Source organism: Canis lupus, chromosome 27 (genome assembly GCF_003254725.2).
Source record: "Canis lupus dingo isolate Sandy chromosome 27, ASM325472v2, whole genome shotgun sequence".
Lineage (NCBI taxonomy): Eukaryota > Metazoa > Chordata > Mammalia > Carnivora > Canidae > Canis > Canis lupus.
This window is the reverse complement of record NC_064269.1, coordinates 32622417-32648780: the sequence shown is the minus strand read 5'-3', so window position 1 is coordinate 32648780 and position 26364 is coordinate 32622417. Positions and strand designations below refer to the sequence as shown.

At 36.1% G+C, this 26364-nt stretch overlaps 1 protein-coding gene across 8 annotated transcripts in view; it reads right to left on the bottom strand.

The window, feature by feature from the left end:
* GRIN2B (glutamate ionotropic receptor NMDA type subunit 2B) overlaps positions 1-26364 on the bottom strand; it is a 505856-nt gene that overhangs the window by 461977 nt on the left and 17515 nt on the right. For all 8 annotated transcript variants that reach the window (XM_049102486.1, XM_049102484.1, XM_049102490.1 and 5 more), the window contains one exon: positions 24499-24704. The gene's annotated coding sequence lies outside the window, so the exon portion shown is untranslated. The remainder of the gene's footprint in view (positions 1-24498; positions 24705-26364) is intronic.

Genomic DNA, 26364 nt, shown 5'->3' with positions numbered 1-26364 from the left:
TCAAGCCACAAAGGATTATTCTCAAGCCTTGAAACCTAATGAAATCTGCCCTGTCATATTTCAAACTTGCTTGGTACTGGTGAACCCTTCATTTCTTTTAATTGCCCCCTTTGGTAATGTAGATGTCTATACTATACCTGTCTCATCATTGTACTTTGGAAGCAAATAACTTGTGTTCTATGTTCACAGCAGATTCACAGATGAAGGGAAATGCTGTCCCAAGATAGATGATACCCAGAGTTTCACCCATACCTGATATAGATGGTCAGATTTGGGGGCCTTTGAGCTGATATTTATATGAGATTTTGGACTAAGAGTTGATGCTATAATGGGTTGAGACTTGGGGCAATGTTGGGAAGGGTGAATGTATCTTGCATGTGTAATGGACATAAATTTTGGAGAGCCAGAGGGTGGATGCTAGCGGGTTGAATAGTAGCCCCCAAGAGATATGACAATACAGAACATACCTATATGTGTGACCTTATTTGCAAAAAGAATCTTTGTAGATGTACTTAAGTAAAGATCTTTGAAACAATTATCCTGGATTAGAATAGGCCTTAAATCAAATGACTAGTTATTTCAAGAGAAGAGAAAGGGACACAGACACAGAGAGGTGAACACAAAGGCACAGATTGGAGTTGTACTGCCACGGGCCATAGAGTTCCAGGAGCCACCGTAAGCCAGGGGAGGCAAGAGAGGATCCTTTCCTCGGGCCTTCAGAAAGAAGATGGCCCTGCCAACAATTGCTCAGAATCTCGGCCTCCAGAACTGTATGAGAATAAATTTCTGTTGTTTTAAGCTACCAAATTTATGGTAGTTTGTACAGCAACCCAAGGAAACAGAATATACTGGGCAAGGTTGAGTTCTGTTTCCAGTCCCTGCTCCCAAAACCATCACTCCCATCTAATAACTTATGTCTAGAGACTGAGCCCAATTCTCTGTCACTTACCTCTACATTGGGGAACCTGTATTCTCAATGTCCCATTGTCCTGTCCTGCATTCAGCTTCAGCTAAAGCCAACCTCATACAACAGGCAGATTTTATATATTGGGGACTTAGTTGAAAAATGAAGCAGTCAAGGTACCAGCTGATTTTCTCCTAAGAGAATCCTCCGCTCCATAAATTTGCAGATAGAAAAGGGAGCTATTGGGTAGAAAGTACCAGTTTCAGATGTCAGAGTACCAAAATCTAAATAAATGGATGGACTATTCAAACCATTACAATATCTGACCCCCAAATGTCTGTGAAATTATTGTGAGGGTTTTTCATTTTATTTGTATTTTAATTTATCTTTGACATAGTATGATTATGAATATTTATTAGTATCATAATACTTTTTAATAAATAAATAGACTAAAATATACTAAGAACTGTGGTAGGCACAAAAATTTTATTTGAATAAGGTCTGAAGATCTAACATATAACATGGTGACTCTACATATAATGTATACCTAAAATTTGCTAAGACAGTAAAACTTAAATGTTCTTACCAAAAAAAAAAGGAAAGGAAATATGTGTTAGCTCAATGGGAGGAGTCCTTTCACAATGGATACATATATCAAATCATCACATTGTACACTTTAAATATCTTACAGTTTGTCAATTATACCTCAATAAAGTGGAGAAAATTCTTAGTTAAGGTCTATAAACAGAATAGACAGAGGTTTCAGTAGTTTAAAAGATATCTTCTATTCCATTGTACTGTTTGAATTTCTTATTATATGGGGCATTACTTCTTAACAAATAAATAGCCTTCCCTTAGAGGCAGAAGAATTAAGACAATTGACATATGGTAATGTGGGATCCATCTTGTGGCTCAGAATTGGGATTTATTTAGCATTGTTTTTAACAAAATCCCCAGGAGACACAGCATGGGAAACATAATTGTCCTCTGTGACTTCAATTTCAGTTTAGTATTTAGACCAGCTTCACTTCAAAGCCATTTATGATTCTGTGATTCATAAAAAATTTTTTTACTAATATTTGAAATGCATCAGATAAATTGGATGCTATAACAGCTGCTCTATTGAGATGTTACTTCATAATGGAAACTATTCCTGAATTAATAGATAATATTCAGGTGCTTTATTCTTCTGATATCAGGGACATTTCATCTTTCTCTTGTGCTTAGCAGATGCATACTTTAGAATACACTCCACTCTATAGTCCAGAAAAAAACAAAGAGTGTCTTAAACAATATAAAACTAAACTGTCTCTCCCTTAAATCTAAAAGGTGTGTATGTAGGCAGACCAGAGCCACCATCTGGCTAGTTAATTCCAGCTATCAGATCCTCATGAAGAAGGGAGCAAAGAAGTCTTCCTAAAAGTCTTCCTCCACTTAGATTTCATTAAACATATCAATGTGCAAGGAAGGCTGGGAAATAAAGATCTCAGTTGGGCCCACTGCAAGGATTTGGTTACTAAGGAATAATAGGATAACCCACTTATAGAAGCATTACTAGTTTGTGATACAGCAGATTTTCAACATGCCATAGGGCAATTTGTGAAAGTCAGACTTAAGAGTTACAGTGATTGTGCAAAATATACCTCTCACTGTGACACTTACTATTTATGTTCTTTTCATCATCTTGCTTAAGTTGCCACAATCCCGAAAAAGAGAAGAAACCTTCTCACTATCAAAATTATAAACAATATATTATAAATTAATCTTTATTTGAAACTTCTGGCACTTAAATAAAGATGATTTTATAAGGTAAAAAAAAAAAGATGGTTTTTTTTTTTAAAAAAAAAACAGTTTTAAAAAAAAAAAAAAACAGTTAAAAAAAAAATCCATTGTCCCAGGTGCTGTACCAGGGCCTTCTTAATAATGATGGTGAGGTTACCAATGTAGTAAATAAAGATCACTATTGAACCATCATCCATTGCTATGTTTCCAGGCATATTAAAATGTGTTTGTCAGCTTGAGGGAGTAGCCTGATAAAAGTCTATTTGGGGGGATCCTAAAGAACTCAGTGACAGGGAGAAACAAAACATGGCAAGACTGACCTCTCAAGTCAGAGCAGAATAGGGATTCTAAGAATAGCATTGTTGAGATTACACAAATCTGGTCCTAACACTGCTCCCTGGGACAGGTCTGAAGCCTAAGGACAAAGGAGGCTATGAGTAAAACTAAAAATCTCCCCGACACGTTGGGGCCCAAGCATCACTGCCTTAAGGCACATCTGTTATGATGTAACCCTAAAGGTAGGAAGGCACATTCACGAGTTCCACAGTAGGCCACTCCAAAGTTTTGTCACGCTGAGAGCTTAGGTCAGCTGCTAGCGTACCCCTGATATGGCCAATGCTCAAAGGTGGAGAAGCACTGATGAACATAGTACCTCTCTGCTACCTCTCTGCCTGGTCCAACTGCTGAATGATTTAGATTTGTGGTCCTTGCTCACAGTGTGGCAGAGGGCCAGCTGAGACACAGTACCATCTCTCATATCTGGAAGAGTGAGAACAGCCACAAGCAAGAAAATTACTCTTTCCAGAAGAACAGTGAGAATGTCAAGGGGACAAATTGTGTTTGAGCCCATGTGAAATATATCCCTGGGCTGCTGGGACTTGAGAGAGAGTGAGAATTTTCAGGAATTCTTAAGATTCTAAATAGCTGCACAGTTAGTGGTCCATAACTAGGATACTTTGAGTTACATATGTATTTTTCCTGGCAATAATACTCAAACATCAAACGGAAACAAAATTTTGAGAATATTCTAAAATTACAATGCAATTTTAGATATTACTAGAAAATGCAGAGTAGTTTTTGCTGCACAGTAGGCACCAAAAATCATAGTTTCAAGATATCTTTACTTCATGTCATTCAAAATATATTTATAAAATATATTTATAAAGCACCTACTTTAATAGGTGCCCTATTTTAATAGCTAGCGATGTAGAGGTGAACCACAAATATGTGGGTGGTAAAGTCTAATTGAAGTCAATATTAGGTAATGGGCTATAGAAGCTAGCAATTCAAGTTTGACTGCCCCAGAAAATTCACCAACATATTTTATTGATTTTAAAAAAGTATATTTGGTTACTGTGACAGGTTGAATTATTGCTCCAATTTTTTCACTTCCTTCTTATTAGATAATTATACATTATATACTTTTTTGCCATGTGACTTTTTATCAGATTTATTGAAGTATAATTTCTATGCCATGACATTCACCCATTGTAAATTCATAATTCAAGTTTTGGCAAATTTATACAGTAATGGAATCATCACTACAGTTCAGTTTTAGGACACTTCTCTTACCTCAAAAAGTTCCCTTGTGCTATATGCAATCAATCTCATCTCCTATGCCCACTCCCAAGCTACCATCTCTCTATACTGTTTTCCTTTTTTCAGAAATGGGAAAAACAATATACAGTCTTTCTTGTCTGGTTTCCTTCACTTAATATAATGGTTTTGAGATTTATTCATATTGTTGCCTGTATCAAAGTTCATTCCTTTTTATTGTTAAATAGTATTCCATTGTATGGATATACCACATTTGCTTATCCATTCCCTAGTTGATTAACATTTGGATTGTTTCCAAATTCTGGCTACTAAAAATAATATTATGAATGTTCACATGCAAGTATTTGTGTGGCTTCATTTCTCTTGAATACAGAGAAATGGGAAAGCTGGGCGGTACGCTAAGTATCTAATTTGTCAAGAAATTGCCAAACTTTTCCAAAGTGTATGTAACATTTTACATCCTCAAGAGTATTATATAAGGAATTCAGTTTGTCCATATCCTTGCCAACACTCAATATTATCAGATTTTTGATAATAGTAAGTCTGCCAGTCCGTAGTGATATTTCATTTTAGTTTAAATTTAACTTTCCCAAGTGTTTTTATCTTTTCATGTGCTTATTAGCCATTTGCATGTCTTTAGTGAAATGCCTATTCAAATCCTCTGTCCATTTTTTAATTGAGTTATTTGTCTTTTTATTATTAAGTTGCAAGAGCTATACCTTCTGAATGTCTTATCAGATTTGTGACTTAAAATATTTCCTCCTAGTCTGTAGATTGTCTTTTCATTTTCTTGATGGTCTCTTTTTTTTTTAAGATTTTATTTATTTGTTCATGAGAGACACAGAGAGAGAGAGAGAGGCAGACACACAGGCAGAGAGAGAAGCTGGCTCCACACAGGGAGCCTGACGTGGGACTCGATCTTCGTACTCCAGGACCACACCCCGGGCTGAAGATAGGTACTAAACCACTGAGCCATCCAGGGATCCCCTTGATGGTGTCTTTTGAAGAGTAAAACATTTTAATTTTGATGAAGTCTAATTTATCTATTTTGTCATTTACAGACTGTTTTCACACCCAACCTAAAAAAACGTTGCCTAAGCTCAGGTCACAAAAATATTTTCTTGTTTTCTTCCAGAAATATAGTTCTCACTCTTACTTTTAGGTCTTTGATCCATTATGAATTAATTTTTTTGTATGCAATGTAAAGTAAGGATCTAATTTCATTAAAAAATTTTTGTATATGAATATCCAATTGTCTTAGTACAATTTGTTAAAATAATATTATCTCCCTGAGTGGTATGTTTGCATCTTTTTTGAAAATCAATTCACCATAAGTCTTAGAAGTTATTTATAAACTCTATCCTGTCCCATTGACCTATATATTTATTCTAATACCACACTGATGACTATAGTCTTAGTAAGTTTGAAATCAGTGTAAATCCTCCAACTTTATTTTTTTTCAAAATTGTTTTGCTAATCAAGCTCTTTCCACTTCTATATAAACTATAGCAACAACTTGCCCAATTCTACAAGAAAAAATTACTGCTAGAATTTTGATAGGGATTATACTAAATCTATAGATAATTTGAGGAAGAATTGCCATTTTAAGAAATCTTGTAATCCATGAACACAGTTAATTTCTTCATGAATTTAGATCTTTTGTAATTTCTCTTAGCAATGTTTTATACTATTTTAGTATATAGCTCCTGCACTTCTTTTGTTATATCTATTCCTAAGAGTTTTTCCTTCTTAATAATTTTTAATGGAATTCCTTTCTTAAATTTATTCTCAGATGGTTCATTGCTAATATAAAGTTGATTTTTATATTTTGATTTTGTATCTTGCTACCTTGTTAAACTAACTTATTGTTTCTAACATATACATACATAAAATTTTAGGCTTCTGTACATGCAAAAGCATAAGACCTTTAATTTATTTTCCTTGCTTTATCACACTGGCTAAAACACTCTCTAAAGCATTGAATAGAAGTCATGAAAATGGATATTCTTTCCCTATTGTCAGTCTCAGTGGGAAAGATCACAATTAAGTATAATGTTAGCTGTAGATTTTTCATATATGCCCTTTCTCAGGTAGAGGAAGTTCCTTTCTACTTATAATTTATTGAGAATTTTATCATAAATGCTGATTCTATCAAAAGCTTTATCTGTGGCTATTTAAAGAATTATGTAACTTTGTCTTTCATTCTATTAATATAGTATGTTATATTCATTGATTTTCAGATATAAAATCATTCTTGCATTCCAGGGTTGAATCTTATTTGATTGTGATTTATAATCTTTATTTATGTTACTGATTTCAATTTGCTAATATTTTAAGAATTTCTGCATTTATATTCATTAGAAATAATGCTTTATAGTTTTCTTGTGGTATCTTTATCTGGCTTTAATTTTAAACTACTACCGAACTTACAGGACAAATTGGGAAGTTTTTCCTCCTTTTTTTCCAAAAAACATCTGAATAGGATTGGTATTGTGTCTTCCCTAAATAGTTAATAAAATCTAATAGTGATATCACCTGGGCATAGGAAGATTCTTAGTAATTCAATGTCTTTATGCATTTCAAGTCTATTCAGATTTCATTTTTTCTTTTTTTTTTTAATTTATTTTTTAAATTTATTCATTTGAGAGAGAAAAAAAAAACACAAAGGAAAGGGAGAGGGAGAAGCAGACTACCCACTGAGCACATAGCTGGACATACCACCAGAGACTAGATTCTAGGACCCTTGAGGTCATGACCTGAGCCAGAGGCAGACATTTACCAACTGAGCCACCCAGGAGCCCCCAGATTTTATTTTTTTCTTGAGATGGTTTTGGAAATTTGTATCTTTCCAAAATATTAACCATCTTAAGTTGTCTAATTTGTTTGCATAAAGTGGTTCATAATATTCCCTATTCATACTTTTTTTTTTAAAGATTTTATTTATCTATTCATGAGAGAGAGAGAGAGAGAGAGGCAGAGACACAGGCAGAGGGAGAAGCAGGCTCCATGCAGGGAGCCTGATGTGGGACTGGATCCCGGGTCTCCAGGATCACACCCTGGGCTGAAGGCGGCGCTAAACCGCTGAGCCACCCAGGTTGCCCAATACTTTTAATTTCTGTAAAGTTTGTGGTGATATTCTCACTTTCATTCTTAATTTTGTTAATTTGTCTTTTCTCATTTTTCCTGTTATTCTAGCTAAAGTTTTATTAATTTTGTTGATCATTTCAGTGAAACAATTTTTGTTTCCGCAGATTTTTCTCTATTGTTTTTCTAAATTTTATCTCACTTGTTTCTTCTCTGGTCTTTATTTTTCCGTCCTTCCTTTTATTTGAGGTCTGATATGTTCATTTTTATCTAGCTTCTTGTAAAGGCGGCATAGATTGTTGATATGAGATCTCTTTCTTTTTTAATATAATAATTTAAAGTTTTAGTGCAGCCTGGGTGGTTCAGCGGTTTAGGGCCGCCTTCAGCCCACGGCCTGATCCTGGGGACCCTGAATCGAGTCCCACATCGGGCTCCCTGCATGGAGCCTGCTTCTCTCTCTGCCTGTGTCTCTGCCTCTCTCTCTCTCTGTCTCTCATGAATGAATAAATAAAATCTTTAAAAATAAATAAATATAATGTTTGTCCTTCTCCGACTGTTTGAGGAACCTCCACACAGTTTTCCAGAGTGGCTGCACCAGTTCATTTGGGGCATATAAATAATAGTGAAAGGGAATATAAGGGAAGGGAGAAGAAATGTGTGGGAAATATCAGAAAGGGAGACAGAACGTAAAGACTGCTAACTCTGGGAAACGAACTGGGGGTGGTAGAGCGGGAGGAGGGCGGGGGGTGGGAGTGAGTGGGTGACGGGCACTGGGTGTTATTCTGTATGTTAGTAAATTGAACACCAATAAAAAATAAATTAAATAAATAAATAAATAAATAAATAAATAAATAAATAAATAAATAAATAAAGTTTTAAGTACCCCTTTCTGCACTGTTAGCTATAATCTCATAAATTTTTATATGTTAGGTTTTCATTTTCATCCAATTCAGCATATCTTCTAATTTACCCTGTGATTTCACCTTTGACTCATTGTTTTTCTTAAAATATACTGTGAAATTCAAAATATTTGGGGAAAAAAACCAAAATATTTGGGAAAATCCAAAATTATTCCTGTTATTGATTTCTTATTTAATCTTGTGGTAGTCAGAAAACATATTTTAGGTCTCATGTTATGGCCTATAGTATGGTTTATTATGAGAGTTCTATGTGCACTTGAAAAGAATGTATTGGTATTGCCTTTGCTAGATGGAATCTGCTATGTTATTTACGTCAATTTGGTTAGCTACTGTTGTTCAAGTCTTGAATATCCTTACTGATATTGTCTAGTTCTTTTCTCAATTATTAAGAGAGAAATATTGAAATTTTCAAGCACTACAATACTGAATTGTCTATTTTCCTTTAATTCTGTCCGTCTTTGCTACATGTATTTTGGGGCTCTGGTGTTAGGTATTTATACATTTATAACTGCTATTTCTTCTTGATGTATTAAAAATTTTATCATCATGAAACGCTTTCTTTTGTCTTTAGTAATATTTCTTGTTTTAAAGTCTATTTCTATATATTAATAAAGCCACTCCAGTTATTTAATAGTTACTACTTGCTTTCCCAGGCTTTTACTTTGAAACTAGTTGTCTCTGAATACAAAGTATGTCTTGTATAGACAGCATAGTTGTATTTAGCACTTTCCTCTGTTAATGGATTAGCTATATTTTAAAAGTATTTTCTTAATAGTCCATCTAAGGATTACCATATACATTTTCAATTTTTCACATTCTGCTTCAAGATAATAACAATTATAATACTATACAGCAACTTTGCTCTGACATACTTCCTTTCATTTTGGTGCTAGTATTGTCATACATATTACATCTAAACATGTAACCTCCTCAATATAGCATTATAATTGTTGCTTCAAAGGGTCTTTGTTTTTAAAGAAATAAAGAGGAAAAAAATAAAACAATACATAGTCTTTTATATTAACTCATATATTTAACATTTTCAGAGTTTCATTCTTTTCTCTGGAGTTCAGTCAGCATCTGCTCTCCTGACATTTCAGCCTAAAACACAGTCATTAGAATTTCTTATAGGGCAGATCTGTTTTTGTTTATCTGGAAAGGAAACTTCATTCTGCCTCCACTTTTGAAAAATGGTTTTGTTGGATAGAAAAATTCTTGGTCATTGACTTTTTTTTCCCAATTAATACTTTGGATATGTTCTTCCACTGCTAGATCCCCATATTTTTATGAGAAATCAACCATTAGTTGTATTGCTGTTCTCCAGGCATGCTGAATCATTTTTGTCTTGTTGCTTTAAGACTTGGTCTCTGCCTTGGTTTTTTGTAGTTTTTATGATCATGGGTCTAGGTGTGGATCTCTCCATATGTATTCTACTTGATGGTCACTGAGCTTCTTGGACTATAAAAGGATTTTGTTTTGTTTATCAAACTTAGCAGTTTATGGTTATTATGTTTTCAAAAAAACTGTTCCCCTTGTCTCCACTCCTCCTGGACTACTATTATAAGTATGTTGACAAGCTTGACATTGTCCTATAGATCTTTGAGTCTCTGTTCATTTTACTCCAATCTTATTTTTTTGTTGTTGTTCTTTAGGTTGGATAATTTCTATTGATCTATCTTCAAATACACTAATTGCTTCTCCTATCTTCTCAAATCTTCTGTTGATCCATCTAGTAAACTTTCCACTTCAGTTATTGTATTTTTCAAATCTGGAATTTCTATTTGTTTTTATAGATTATATCTCTATTTAGATATCCTCTGTTTGAGTCATTTTCACAATATTTTCCTTTACTTTGTTGTACCTGGTTTCTTTTAATTCTCCAAACATAATAGCTGCTTTGATGTCTTTATCTGTTAAATTCAAAATTTTGGCCCACTCAGATTCAGTTTCTATTGACCACTTGTTGCCCTGAGTATGAATTTTGCTTTCCTGTTTCTCATATTTTTTGTTAAAAACTGGACATTTTAGATAAGATACTGTAACAATTCTGAATTTGCTTTATCTATTGAGTGATTTTTCTGAAGGATTTTTAAAGGTAACTTGAATGCATTTAAACTGCAGAATCTGTTTCCCACAATGTGTGGCTCCTACTGTTTCTACTTAGATTTTGAAATTGTGTTTTTAAAATTATTTTTCAGCTTACCTTTGAGGGCTCACCCCTGTGTTACAGCTTAGTGATCAGCTATCAATTTCTGTTGAAGTTTGCTTAAATACTTCAAGTCCAAAAGCCCTTCCAACCTCTGCCAATGAATCTGTGTGTAGATTGGGGAACACATTCATAGCTCAGGTAGTTCTCAAGTGTGCCTGGGCTTTTATTTTCCATGAGATTCTTTTTGGTCCCCTCTGCCCATGAGCATAGTTCACAAACCCAAGTCAGCCAGGAATGTGTGGAAAGCATATTGAGTTCTTTTATGGCTCTCTCACTTCCAAAATCTCCCCATTAAATTACTAGCTGGCCTGCCACTTGCCCCAAATAGAATCAGAGCCTCAGGCCAACAAAGCTATAGACTTTCCCATTTGTTTTCTACAGAGCTTGCCACTTTTAAATGACAAAGCCATGGGTTTTTGTCTCCAGTCCCAAGTTGAGTCTGCCCACTCAGAATAAACTGCTCAGTGTTCTTGGCCAGCACTATCCTCATAAAACTACAGCTTTCGCCAACCAGCCTGGGCTAGGGGAGGCATGGAAGCAGCTCCAACCCAAAAATAGCTGCATATTCCCACAATTTCTTACACAAATTGAGAAGTATTTCAATCAATACTTCTCAACTATTAACTGCTTTTGTTCAATTTCCATAGTCCTGAAATGATTGTTATTGAAATTTTTATACAGTTTTATATTTGATTTTGTTTTGCAGAGAGGTTTCATTGACCTCTTTATACAACAATAGCTGGAAATATCTGTATTGTTTGGCTTTGTGTACTTCTCCCTAGCAGCAAAAGCATATTTCTTTGCCCTATCAACATGAGGGTTGGCCATGTGACCTACTTTATCCAGTGATATATTAGCAGAGGCTTTAAATGTACTCTCATGATTTGACTTGGTTCTTGCACTCCTGGTGGGAGAGCATACCTTGGATAGTCACTTGTCCTAAAAGAAAGAAGCATGAAGTGGATCTATATACAATCTTGAACTTTAAGCCAAGTCCAGCTGAGCTCAGTCAAATTCAGCCAAACCCCAGCTTAAACTCTACTGATCTGCAAATGCATAAATAAGAGAATAAATATTTATTATTATAGGCAACTGAGATTTTTGGCATTGTTTGTTATGCAGCATTGTTGACTTATATAGCCACCTAATAATAGCTGGTATCCTATCTAACCTGATCCACATCAACAATAAAAGAAAGTAGTCACATATTCTGCTTTGTGCATCCTTTTAAATGGATCCAGGCTGAAAGGTAATGTCTAGTAATGTCTAGGTTACAAGCATCATCAAATGCCGTGGAGGGATAATGAAACAAGTGGCATGGATTTATAATGAAATTCTTAACAGAGTCAAGAGAGAGCAATGGGCCAGATGTAAGCCTGAAAGAGTCATTTGCTTCTGAGAGTTATTAACAAAGAAGTAGAGAAGTACATGAAAAATGTCATTGTACCTTTTATGAGCCTGACAGATCAAGTTTAGAGCTAACTCAGCATTACTCTCTTACTCTGCATTACAAACTGAGGATCCATAGAATGCACAAATGCATTCTAAACTTCTGTTTTGCCGAAAGCACTGTATCTTTTGCACACAGCACACGGAACTTCTTGAGCAGATTCATCAGTTCAGTTTAATTCAGCAATATCTCTAGCAAAATACCTACAACATTACAGGGCCAGTACAAGGCACTCTACTATCCCTCACTTGAATGGTAGAGCTCACCAATAAATAGATATCATAATGTAATGTGATATGGATCATAATAGACATCTACGTGTTAAGGAACAATACCCTTTCCCAGATCTAAGAATGTTAATTTAAAAATCAGATTTCTCAGCAGTATCATAAAGAATATTGTTCAGTCTTGGCATTGAAATAGTCCTCATATCGATGTACCCCTGGAATGTGTGTATGCAGAGAATGGAAGACCACAGGATACTCAAAGAGCTATTGTATAAGAGAGCTGATGTCAGAAAAATCACAAGCAAGGAGAGCAGGATAAATGCTATAAGAACATATCAAAGCACAGCATCAAGCAAGGCAACAGAGCTGTGGACTGCTGGGAAATAGCAGCAGTACACAAAACAGCCCTGGCTACAACTATAAGGAATGTGAAGAAAGCCTTCAGGTGAATAGCTAAGCAACAATAGGCTACAACTGCTAACCCAGCTTCAAATTTCACATGTGCATAGCTCATTCTCCATAAGCCTGGGAGGCCACACTTGAAACACAGCAATTGTGGCTTGGACCCCCAGCACTCTCTTAAAAAACAAAAGTCATCCGAATAATTCTAGATATTCCCTTTCAATCCCTTATATATTTTTATGTGTTCTTCCCCAAAAAATGTATGCATAAGCCCTAAAATCATTTGAAAAGGCCACACTGTAGGTAATAGATTAGTATGAAGACTTCCGCAGCCACAAATATCTCATTCATAACTATCTAATCTACAAGCTGAAAAGATCTCTGCCTTACAAGAAAACCAGCTATAATAAAACCTATGACCATTATCTATGGAAGAAGCAGAACCTACCATGGGCCTAAGACCTGCAATTCTGTAAACACTACGGCCTTATAAGCTAGTTGTCTACTTTCTCTAGAAAACTGTTAGGTTTTCTTAAATGATCAGGGACATACAGATTGCATTGGAAAGGGCAACAAGTTATGCCTAAGAAACAATTACAAGCATTAGGAAAAACAGCCAAATTCCCAACTATAATCACACATCAACCAGCTTACATTTTATATGACAGCAATAGCCCTGTACACTTCCTAACTAACTCATGAGGGCATCAATTAAAACACAATATTAAAAAATATTAAGCTTCATAATGATGACATTGATTTATCAAGAAAATGCTATATTAAGTTGTTTTCTCTGATTAAGAAGATGTAGAAGTATAGTACAATTAAGAAGGCTTTCACAAAAATAATTGATATAGTGAACATTTTAATGTTTAAATATATCTGGAAAATATAAACATGTAAAATATTTCATTGCACAATGGCTCTGGATCACCACTGTTCAGTAAAAATATAAATGTGAGCCACAAACAGAAGCCACATATATAATTTTAGGTTTTCTAGCAAGTAGATTTATTTTTTTTTTAGATTTTATTTATTCATGACAGATACAGAGAGAGAGGCAGAGACATAGGCAGAGGGAGAAGCAGGCTCCCCACTGGGAGCCTGATGTAGAACTTGATCCTGGGACCCTGTATCACACCCTGAGCCAAAGGCAGATACTCAACCACTGAGCCACCCAGGCATCCCTCTAGCAAGTAGATATAAAAAGTTTTTAAAAGAGTAAACTTAATTCCAATAATAAATGTAATTTAACTCAATATAGTCAAAATACTATTTCAATATGTAATCAACATAAAAATTATTAATGACATTTTTGCAGAGTTTATTTGTACTAAGTCTATGAAATCTGGTATGTATTCACACTATGGCACATCTCAGTTCATACTAGTCACCTTTCAATTGCTTAATAGACACATTTGCCTGAATACTATCATATTGGACTGCATAGCTGTCAATAAATGAAGCTTTACTGAAGAACTGAAATTAAGGCAAATGGTATACCAATCCCATATTCAGGACTACTAGAAGAAATGCAGATATCAAGACACGTGTATTTCCTGAGTTTCCCCAAGCTCTGTAAAATTTTCTTCAGCACTCAGAAATTAAGTATAGCCTTAAGGAGGGCACAGCCTAATATATAGAGTCTTTGCATCACTGTGTTATACACCTGAAACTAATGTAACATTGTGTTTCAACTGTACTCAATAAAAAATAAAATCACTTTTTATAAAGGAAATTAAGTGTAGCCTTTGATGCCATACTCCTTTTCTAACTTGGAGAGGAGGAAGGAGAATTGTAAGCACTAAAACCATTTATATAGTCATTTCTGAATTAATAAGAGAAGTTCAGAGGATCCCTGGGTTGCTCAGTGATTTGGCGCCTGCCTTCGGCCCAGGGTGTGATCCTGGAGTCCCAGGATCGAGTCCCATGTCGGGCTCCCTGTATGGAGCCTGCTTCTCCCTCTGCCTGTGTCTCTGCCTCTCTCTCTCCCTCTCTCTGTGTATCTCATGAATAAATAAATAAAATCTTTAAAAAAAAATTAGAGAAGTTCAATTTTCAAAGCTATACCTCTAAAATAACTGAATTTTCAAAGATTAAATTTTGATATGTCTAGATCACAGTAAAAGACACTACACCAAATAAATCTTAAAAAAAAATTTAAAGTACAGCATGTTTTGCACTGCATGTGTATTGATTTAAAATCATTTGACTGTACAATTCTGAAATTTTGTGAAAACTTGATATTAATATTTAATATTTACATTATAATTTGGGACTATTAAAAACACATGTGGAGGCACCTGGGTGGCCCAGTGGTTGAATGTCTGACTTTGGCTCAAGTCATGATCCTGGGGTCCCGGGATCCAGTCCCACATCAGGCTTTCCATGGGGAGCCTGCTTCTTCCTCTGCCTGTATCTCTACGTCTCTCTCTGTGTCTCTCATGAATAAATAAATAAAATATTTTCTTAAAAATCACATGTAGATTTCTTTGTACTTAATTGCACTCTTTCTAAAATAAAAATAAATGAAAAAATCTTATTAATATAACATTAAAATTAAACTTTTTATGCACAATAGACAGGAAATATTAACAAAATGTTTCTTAGAAAAGTATGCTTTCTTACTGATCTAATTCAGATCTTGTGTCATTCCATTTCTTTCCTACAAGTCTGGTCTTACTGAAGACTGTGTCCTGTGGAGTTTCCTACTCAACCTGCTCTTACACCAAAAAACAGGAGGAGGTAGGAACTCCTTTCTCACTGGATGAAGACGAGGATAAAATTTAACAAAGAATTAGACAAAAAGGAACTGTAAGTCTAGACTAGGACAGACTGGTAAGAAGGAAAATTCTCAAATGTCAGGTCCTAAGAAGCAGATGAAGAATGAATCTGTGATCTTACCCCACGAGGAGGTAATTAAGAGCCACTGGAAGATGGAAAGGTCTGAGGAGGTGGACTCTGGAGGCACAGTACTATGGAGAGGGAAACTCTCTGAGTAAAATGAGGACTCAAAGGAGGAATGATGGCAAGAATGAAGACTGCAAGGCTATTACAAAACTTTATTTACCATGAACTTAGTTCATTTAAATGTCTTAGTTTGGGGGGCTCCTAGGTGGTTCAGTCAGTTGGGCATCCAGCTCTTGACTTTGGCTCAGGTCGTGATCTCAGGGTCCTGAGATCAAGCCCTGTGTAGAGCTCCCTGCTCAGCAGGGAGTTAGCTTGAGATTCTCTCACTCTCCTCCACTCACTCTCTCTTTCTCCTTTAAAAAAAAGATTTTAAATGTCTTAATTTTTAATGAATTATGGATATATATTATTTCTTTCTATGATAATAATCATCTTATTTTCTAAAAAGGCTAAATGACTCTGGACCTTTCATCTTTCTCAGGACTCCTGTAGTCTAATACTTTATTATTCTTATCTGAACTTTCTCAAAGCTTTCTTTCTTTTCTGAGTTACTGAGGATTTTAGTACAAATCATAGTATCTGTTAGAGTCTAACTACAGCTGAGTGCATTAACAGGAAAACTCAAAGGTCCTAACAGTAACTTGATCTTATGAAAGATTTTTGTATCACAGGCTGAGTTTTAAAATAAAACTACCTGCTATTTTTTATCTAGTTTTGGCTTTCTCTAAGCCTGTATTCTCTCCAACCATTTGAGGATACTTTTATGATCAGTAGTATGAATACACTCTATAATAACCATATATAATAGATTAATGCTATTATTCTATTAGTTAATAGGAAAAAAACTAAACTGATTGCCTGAGGACAGAAATATGTGGGTATGTTAGGCCTTCATTTTGATGTTTGGCTTTGATATCCACTCATCTCCCAAAGCAGTCCAGGCAATTCCCATGATATCAGGCCACCATGACAAATATTTGTGGAGTCCAGAGCTCATTATTATTTTCCACCCTTCATTCTAGTATTACATAAAGTTCTGGCTACCCTTCCTTTTGTAGATATTGTTGAGTAGACGGGCATTTGAAAGTAAATGGAAGTTGGATGTAAAAGCCATTTACTCACACTAACTAACTAAAAGGCACATTAGACAAAAGCCTGCATCAAATGTTGGTGTGTTGATTGACAGCGAGAAAGACAACACCATGCACACAATAAATATCACGTTGGACTGATCAAAACATTTTTTTTCTAGTGGTACAACCACACAGAAATCAAAAGGTGGTTTTATAAGGGTGGACTCAAAACAACAGGAAGTAGATAAATCAAATCTTTAAAGCATCTTTTCCCAAAATGTGTTATGTGCTGTGAGACACTTTAATAGATCTTTCAACAACAGAAGGTTCAGTAATCAAGTGAAGTTGAGAAATTCTAGATTAAACCAAGTAAAGCAGCTCTTATAACCACATTTCTTTTGGTCTGGAGAATTCTGAATCTGCAAGGGTTCATATATGCAACTTTTCTAAAATAAATCTGACTCTTATTTTTTTAAAACAACTATCAGTATCTCATGAAACAATATTATCCTACAGATACAGTTTAGGATTCACTGACCAAAGTCCTTAGCCTGATATACAATCTTACCATAGGGATGGACCTGCCCCTGGGCCTAGTGTACCTGAAATATAAAAACTGAAGCCCAGCCTCATTTTCTTTTTAGGGACTTACCACAGAACTGAAACAATGAAAGTCCACTATCTGAGTCTCTCTTTTTCCTTTTGTTTGTTTAGTTACCACTGCCAAAATGTACCTAAGTTGTTTTCTTGTTTCTTCAATTTAATTTTACATTTAATTCTAACATTAAGGAGGTTATAGCAAAGGCTTGTTTGCCTATGAGTAACTCCATCCATCTCAGATGATTTTCCATACCTTTATTTTATGTACTGATTTTAAATGTAACTTGAAATGACTCTATTTTCTTTATTTTCAATATTTAGAGTCCAGTTACACTAAATGCTTATTAAAAGTATGTAACTAGAGGAGTGCCTGGGTTGCTCAGGGAGTAAGCGTCTACCTTTGGCTCAGGTCATGATCCCAGGGTCCTGGGATTGAGCCCCGCATCAAGCTCCCTGCTCAGCAGGGAGTCTGCTTTTCCCTCTCTCTCTACCTGCCTCTCTCCTTCCTTGTGCACTCTCTCTCTCTCTTTCTCTCTCTCTCTGTCAAAGAAATAAATAAAATCTTTTTAAAATAAATGAATAATAAAAGTATGTAACCAGAAAATGATATAACTGGTAGACAGAATAAAGCCTGCACCCAAAAGTTTACATTCTAATCTCAAGAACCTGCTAATATATTATCTTATATGACAAAAGGAACCTGGCAAATGTGATTAAGGATCCTGAGATGGAGAGATTATTCTGGATAGGCCAATGTAATTATCTCCAGATTTTTAAAAAAAAGGGAATGCAGGAGTATCTGACTGGCTCAGTTGGTTAAGCATCCAACTCGTGATTTCCAATTGGGTCATGATCTCATGGTTTGTGAGATCAAGCCTTTGTGTGAGGCTCCACACTCACCGGGGCATCTGCCTGAGTTTCTCTCCCTATCCCTCTACGCCCCCCACAACAGCAAGGTCCTTAAGGTGAAAGAGGGAGGCCAGAGAGTCAGAATCAGAGAAGGAAATGTGACAACGAAAGCATAGGTCTTAGTGATGCAATTTCTAGCTAGAAAGAGGCCACAAGCCAAGGAAAATGGGCAGCTTCCAGAAGTTGGAAAAGGCAAGGCAAGAGATTCTCCCCTAGAGCCTCTAGAAGGAATGTAGCCCTGTGACACCTTGATTTTAGACCAATGAGACCCATTTCTGACTTCTGACCTTCAGAACTGTAAGATAATAAACATGTGTTATTGTAAGCCAGTAACTCTCTGGTCATTTGCTAAAGCAACAACAGAAATGGAATAGAATAACCAAAATTTTAGAGACATCAGTCCCCTGTACATTTGGTCTTTTGCCACACATTTCCAACATATAACCCTCTGTGTTCAAACATGACTGATTTTCTGAGCCATGATGTCCATCAGTCCCTTAAAATCTATTTGGGAATTTGCATGAATATCACTTCATAATGCTATGGAAACTTAAACCTAAGACTCTCAAGAAGTTTCAATAAGCATTAAATAAATCACTCAATGTCTCAAAAAGAGATTAATTTAGAGAGCTAAAAGATGAAAGCTATTAACTGAAGATGACAACTACTTGAGAAATGTGTTTTTAGAGCTCCTAAAGTAGAATGAACTTTGGAGAACTGACCCATGTTAAGTAAACTCACAAGAGACTTAACATAAACTGTACTAATAAGAGTTCTCCAGAGAAACATAACCAAGAGGATGTGTATCTAAATAGAGATTCATTTTAAGGAATCAGCTTATGTGATTATGGAGGCAATCTGGAGAGTAGGTTGTCAGTCTGGAGATACAGGGAAGAGCCAATGTTGCAGTTCAAGTCCAAAGGCTGTGTGCTTGTAGAACTCATTGCTTGGGGAAAGGTCTAGTCTTTTGTTCTAGTCAAGACTTCATCTGATTAGATGAGGCCCACCACATTTATGAGTGCAACCTGCTTCACTCAAAGTCCACAAATTTAAATGTAAATCTCATTCAAAACACCAATGCAGACACATCTAAAACAATATTTGACCAAATATCTGGGCACCAAGGCTCAGCCAAGTTGACACATAAAATGAACCATCATATACACTAAAAATCTATTCATTAATTTAAATTTGGGACACCTCTAGGGCACCTGAGCAGCTCAGTTTGTTAAGTATCCAATTTTTGGTTACAGTTCAGGTCATGATCTCAAGGTCGTGAGACTGAGCCCCGTATCAGACTCCATCCTAGGTGTGGAACCTGCTTAAGATTCTCTCCCTCTCCCTCTGCCTTTCCCCTCATGCTCACTTGCTTGCTCTCTCTCTCTCCTCAAATAAATAAACAAATAAATTTGGGACACTTCTTTTCAGAGATTGAAGTAGGTATGTCTACTAGCTAGCAAACCTTAGTAACAGAGCATCTAACAGATTAAATTATTAAGCCTTAAGCCACTTGAATCAGAACAAAGGTAGTAGGACAGTTGTGTGGAATAATCAATGTACCAATCAGATAGGTGCCTGCCAATCTCATTACCCTTCAAAAAAGCCTCTGAGGTCTTTCCTTTTGAAATTTTCCCTATCAATATATTTCAATTGTTTGTTCCATTTGAGACCACAGAGATGGACCATCATCTAGAAGTCTAGGAGGTGGCCCTGTATTAGATGGCAACTAAGATCATTTTTCTTTGAGATTTTGAATGTAAAACATATGGAGAGAGAGGAAAAATAAGGAAAAGTCTTAGAACATAAGAAACAATGTTTTACTAGAAGTAATATTTAGAAAAAAAATGGAGATTTTGTTAGTTTGCAAATATATAACACATGCAGGTAGAAAAAGAAACAAAGCCAAAAGTACTGAGTCATTGCATCTGGAAAACTAGTGGAGTGAAAGGCCTCCAGCCATTGTGAGAGTCATTTTGGAGTCTTCATTATTAACCACCTACCAGTTCTTCCAATGTTTTACAACAAATCCCATTGGTTGAAGTAAACTATGACTGTTTCCTCTTTACCTTGTAGCCAAAAAGTCAAACACATTCACAGGAAAGTCAGATAAACTTTCACTGCCCATCCAGAGAGTCTCCCAATAACTAAAATATTTTTATGCCCTAGATCCAGTGTCTAGATTCTAGATTCTTTGGACAGTGTTAGAGACTTAAAATCCCTCTATAGGTTTTTGACCCCTTTCCAACATACAAAATATATACCTAAATAGGGCAACAGACAATTGGTTAGTTCAGTGCTCTGACCTTGTCATTACTGTAAAATACAATTCAGTTGTTCATATGTTTCCTGGAATGATTTGGACTGTATTTTTGAAAATTGTGGTACCACCAAGACTGAATCAGGAAGAAATAAAAAAATCTAAATAAACCAAGTTTTAGTAGGAAGATTGAATCAGTAATAATAATTTTAAAATCTCTCAACAAAGAAAAGCCCAAGACCAGTTGACTTCACTGGTAAATTTTACCAAATATTCATTTGTTTGCTTTTTTGTTTTTAAAGATTTTATGTATTTATTTATTTATTTATTTATTTATGAGAAAAAGAAAGAGTATGCAAGTTGGGGGAGGGGCCCTGGGAGAGGGAGAGAATTTCAAGCAGAATCTGCACTGCGCATGGAGCCTGATGCAAGGCCTCAAACTCACAACCCCAAGATCATGACCTGAGTTAAAACCAAGAGTTGGACACTTAACCAACTGAACCATCCAGATGCCTCAGTTTTCCCAAATATTTTAAAAAGAATTAACACCAATCCTTCACATTCTCTTTCAAAAAATCAAACAAACAGGAGGGAATAGTTCCAAACATATTTTATAAAGTGTCTATTATCCTGATACCAAAGCCAGAAAATAATGCTACTAGAAAAACACCCTACAAGCAAATATTCCCAATGAATATAGATGCGAAAATTCTCAATAAAATACTACCAAACTGATTGGTAGCACATTAAAAGGATTATTCATCATGATCAAGTGGGATGCAAGATGATTCAACATACACATACAACAATTTTTGAAAATTGTGGTACCACATCACATTAGTAGAATAAAAGAAAAGAACCACATGACCATCTCAATAGATGCAAAAAAAGTATCTGACAAAATCCAATATCCATTCATGATAAAAACTATTAACATATTAGGCAACAAAGGAATATATTTCAACATAATAAAAGCCACATATGAGAAGCCCACAGCTAATACTACCCTCAGCGATGAAAGATTGAAAGCTTTTCCTCTAAGATCAGGAACAATATAAGGCTCATTCTCAACACTCATATTCAACATAGTACTAGAAATCCTGGCTATAGCAATCAGGCAAGAAAAGTAAATAGAAGATATCAGAATTGAATTGGAAAGGAAGAAGTAAAATGTCTCTACTTGCATATGACATGATTTTATGTATAGAAAACCTAAAGACTCAACAACAAAAAACCTGATCGATCTAATCAATGAATTTACAAAGTTGCAGAATAAAAAATTAACATACAAAAATTGATAACATTTCTATACACAACAACAAATTTTCTTAAAAAGAAATTTAAAAATCTATCCCGTTCATGATAGCATCAAAAACAATAAAATATTTAGGAATAGATTTACTTAAAAAGGTGAAAGACCTCTACTCTGAAAATGGTAAAATACTGGTTAAAAAAAATCAAAGAAGGAACAAATAAATGGAAGGTTTTCCTATACTCATGGATTGGAAGAATAAATATGGTTAAAATGTCAATAATACCAAGAGCCATTTATAGATTTAATGAAATCTCTATCAAGATTCCAATGGCATTTTTTACAAAGACAAAACTAAAAAACATTCTTTTAAAAAGTAGTTTTTATTTATTTATTCATGAGGGACACAGAGAGAGAGAGAGAGAGAGGCAGAGACACAGGCAGAGAGAGAAGCAGGCTCCATGCAGGGAGCCCAATGTGGGATTCGATCCCAGGTCTCCAGGATCAGGCCCTGGGCTGAAGGCGGCACTAAACTGCTGAGCCACCTGGGCTGCCCCTCTAAAAAACCTTCTAAAATGTATATGGAACCATAAAAGTCCCCAAATAGCCAAAGAAATTCTGAAAAAGAAGAACAAAGCAGGAGGCATCACACTTCCTGATTTCAAGCTTTACTATAAAACTATAGTCATCAAAACCATATAGTACTGGCAAATAAAAACATACAAATAGACCAATGGAATAAAATCAAGAAATCAGAAATAAACCCAAGCATTTACATCAACTAATTGAGAAGAGAGCCAGGAATACTCAATGAAGAAAGGGAAATCTTTGCAATAAATAGTGCTGGGACATTTGGGTATTCACATGTAAAAGAATGCAATTAGATCCATACCTTCTACCACTCACAAAAATTAATTCAAAATGGATTAAAGACTTAAAGATCTGGGATCCCTGGGTGGCGCAGCGGTTTGGCGCCTGCCTTTGGCCCAGGGCGCGATCCTGGAGACCCGGGATCGAATCCCATATCAGGCTCCCGATGCATGGAGCCTGCTTCTCCCTCTGCCTGTGTCTCTGTGCCTCTCTCTCTCTCTCTGTGACTATCATAAGTAAATAAATAAAAATTTAAAAAAAAAAAAAAGACTTAAAGATCTGAAATCATAAAACTTCTAGAAGAAAACATAGGAACAAGGCTTCTTGACATGGGCCTTGGTAATGTGGGTAATTTGGATATGACTACCTAACACACAAGCAAAAAAAGAAAAAATACACAAGTGGGACTACACCAAAATTAACAAGTTTCTGCACAGCAAAAAATAAAAAAATAAAATTAAAAAAAAATAAAAATAAACCAACCATCAACAAAGTAAAAAGACAATCTACATAATGGGAAAAAAATATTTGTAAATCCTGTATTTGATAGGGGGTTAATATCCAAAATATGTAAAAAAATCATACACCTCAAGAGCAAAAAAGCAACCTGGTTAAAAATGGGCAAAGTACCAGAATAGATATTTCTTCAAAGAAGATTTACAGAAAGACCAATAGGTACATGGAAGATTCTCTGCATCACTAGTCATTAGGGAAGTGCAAATTAAAACCACAATGAGATAACACATACCTGTTAGAATGGCCATCGTCAAAAAGACAAGAGATAGCAAATGCTGGCATGAATGTGCACTGTTGGTGAGAATGTAAATTGATAAAGACACCATGGAAGACAGTGTAGAGGAACCTCAAAAAAAAATCACAAATAGAACTACCATATGATACAGCAATCCCATTTCTGGAAATATACGCAAAAGAAAAGGAATGAAAGGAATGAAAACACTAACTTGAAAAGCTACCTGCATCCCCCATGTTCATAGCAGCATTATTTACAATAGCCAAGAGACATGGAAGCAAATCTAAGTGTTCATTGATGGGTGAATGGATAAAGAAGTTCTGGTATGTATATACATGCAATGGAATATTACTCAGACATTAAAAAGAAAAGAAAATTCTACTATTTGTGACAACATGGATGGAACTTGAGGGCATTATGCTAAGTGAAATAAGTCAGATGGAGAAAGACAAATACTACAGTCTCACTTATAAATGGAATCAAAAGAAAAAGAAAAAAATACACACAGAAAGAGTGGTCAGACTTGTGGTTACCAGAGGCAGAGGGTAGGGGAAAGGGGAATTAGAGGAAGGTGGTCAAAAGGTACAAATGTCCAGTTATAAGATTAAAAAAAGTAATTAAAATGTAGTGTACAGAATGATGACTTTAGCTAACACTGCTACATGGTATATGTATATGCTATATGGTACATAGAAAAGTTGTTAAAAGAGGAAATTCTAGGAGTTTGCATCACAGGAAATTTTTTTTCCTTTTTCCTTTTTTATTGTTTTATCTGTATGAGAAGATGGATGTTAGCTGGACCATTCTGTGGCAATCATTTCACAGTATGTGCATAGCAAACCATCATGCTGTATGCCTTAAAGTTATACAGTATTACTTGTCAGTTATCTCTCAATAAAACTGGAAGAAATGTTGTGGTACCAATTTCATCTTGTTGAAAGCTTGCCTTCGTCAACTTGCTCTCTATAGCACAGTGTTAACACCCTGGTATTGCCCTCTAAGCACCTGTTTCTTGATTATTCCTCAGGGTGTATAAATTTTTAAAATGACCGATCTCGTCCACTGTGTTGGATTTTTTTTTTAGTTTTACAGTCACAAGTTAACCTTATTTTCCAGCTCCCACATGACACACCTCATTTTCCCTTTTTGTGCTGACAAGAGCATCATGTAATTTAGATCTATCAATGAAAAATTAAGAGCTTTCAGATTAATTATAGCATAAACGTAAGGCAGGGGCAGAAATATAATGTAAAAATCCAGACTTATTCACTCAATTCTAGTGTATTCTCTTTCAAGGGAGGGACAAAGAATCCAAAGGCTGCTATCAGGGAATTCTCCGACCTTCATGAAAGTTCCTTGCTTTGCAAATAGGCCAGCAACAGCAGAATCCAGCAGGTGAGACGAGGCCCAGATTGGTGGTCTCTGAGGTGAAGCAGTCTGGCAGCTGGCTTCTGGTTCAGGCCAACAAGCCCTTAGGACCGAGTGTCAAGTCATAGAGGAAGGATGTGGCAGGTGCTGTGGGCTCAGTCAGTGAGGAGGACACCCGCCTGAGAAGAGAATCAGAGCAAAGTGGCAAAATAAGACAATAGGGCCACTCTGTCAAAAGACACAGGTCCTCTAGTCCCAACACAGCAGCACTCTGTCCCCTGTCCTGCCTGAGGGCTGGCTCCACAGGGTGTAGGAGACTCTGAACTTCTAGGGGTTGTTTGTAACTAGAAAGAAAGTGTGTTGGTCTACAGATGAATCCTGTTCCTGGATGATGCCTGGGCAGAGAGTTCAGCTTGCCCCACTTTCTTGTCACAGGAAGCAAGCTGCCACAAAAATCCTTTAGAACAGTGATTCTTTTTCTAATCGTTAGCAAAAGAGCCTTTTTCAAGTGAAATTTTTTTGTGGAATGTCAAATATATAAAAATAGTTGAAAGTGTATCAGCCTTCAACAGCCTAGAGCCCAAACCCAAGGCCTCCCCACTGAGCCCCACCCCCATGGCAGCCTCTGCAGCCCCTCCATGAAACTATTGGAGCTGGTGGGATACAATGTGAAAGCCACTGCTTTCACAGGCAGTCTGTCTATGAAAGCCTGAAAGCATGGATTCAGGCAAATGTGAATAATAAAAACCATGCATCATGCCAACAACCTAAAAAAAAATCTATCAAAGTTGAATCGACTGGTCCCTGGGAAACCCTAACTGTCAAAAGCATCCTTGAATCCTACCACATCTGTGGTCTGCCGCTGGAAATACTTATTAAAAAGGCACTAAGAGGCCATGCAATGGCCTGGAACATGTCATTTGGAATCATAAACCCTGAATTTGAGTCACAGTGCTGCCACCTGCTAGCTGGGTAATCCTGAGAAAATGTCTTAAATTCTCTGAGCCCAGAGGTGCCTGCATGGCTCCGCCAGTTAAGCATCTGACTCTTTTTTTTTTTTTAAGATTCTATTTATTTATTCATGAGAGACACAGAGGGAGAGGCAGAGACATAGGCCGAGGGAGAAGCAGGCTCCCTGCGGAGAGCCTGATGCAGGATTCGATCCCAGGACCCTGGGACCACGACCTGAACCGAACGCAGACATTGAACCACTGACCTACCCAAGTGCCCCAAGCATCTGACTTGATCTCAGCTCAAGTCTCAATCCCAGGGTCATGAGTTCAAGCCCTGTGTTGGGCTCCATTCTGGGCATGGAGCCTACTGAAAAACAAACAGACAACAAAAAACCTCCCTGAATCTTGAATCTTTCTCATCAGGAAAAGAAGGATAATAGGTTTCTTACTCATTTTAAATAGACATAAGGATCAAATGAAAGAATCCATTAAAGGGGTATGTAAACTGCAAATCTCTGTATGCATGGAAGTTGCTGAAATTATAAAAATCTACGGTCTGTTATGTCATTCATTCACTCTGCAAGTTTTTTTATTGAACAATGCTCCAATCACTGTAAAAACAATAAATTGGGCTAATTTGGATGTGACTTCTCTATATCCCACTGAACAAGGCAACAGTAAAGAGTAATGACTTGCTTCCATGAGCAGTGATGGGATCTTGTGATAGCTCCTCCCCACTTCCTGAGCTCCCTGACATGCTAGTGCAGCTTCCTCAGTCACTGCTACATTCACTGCCTTCCTCCCACAGCTGGGCGCCTGAGGTTCCCTGATTCCTGCCTGGATGCAGAAAATTCAGAGCCAGCTGACCTGGTCATTCTATGAGAGA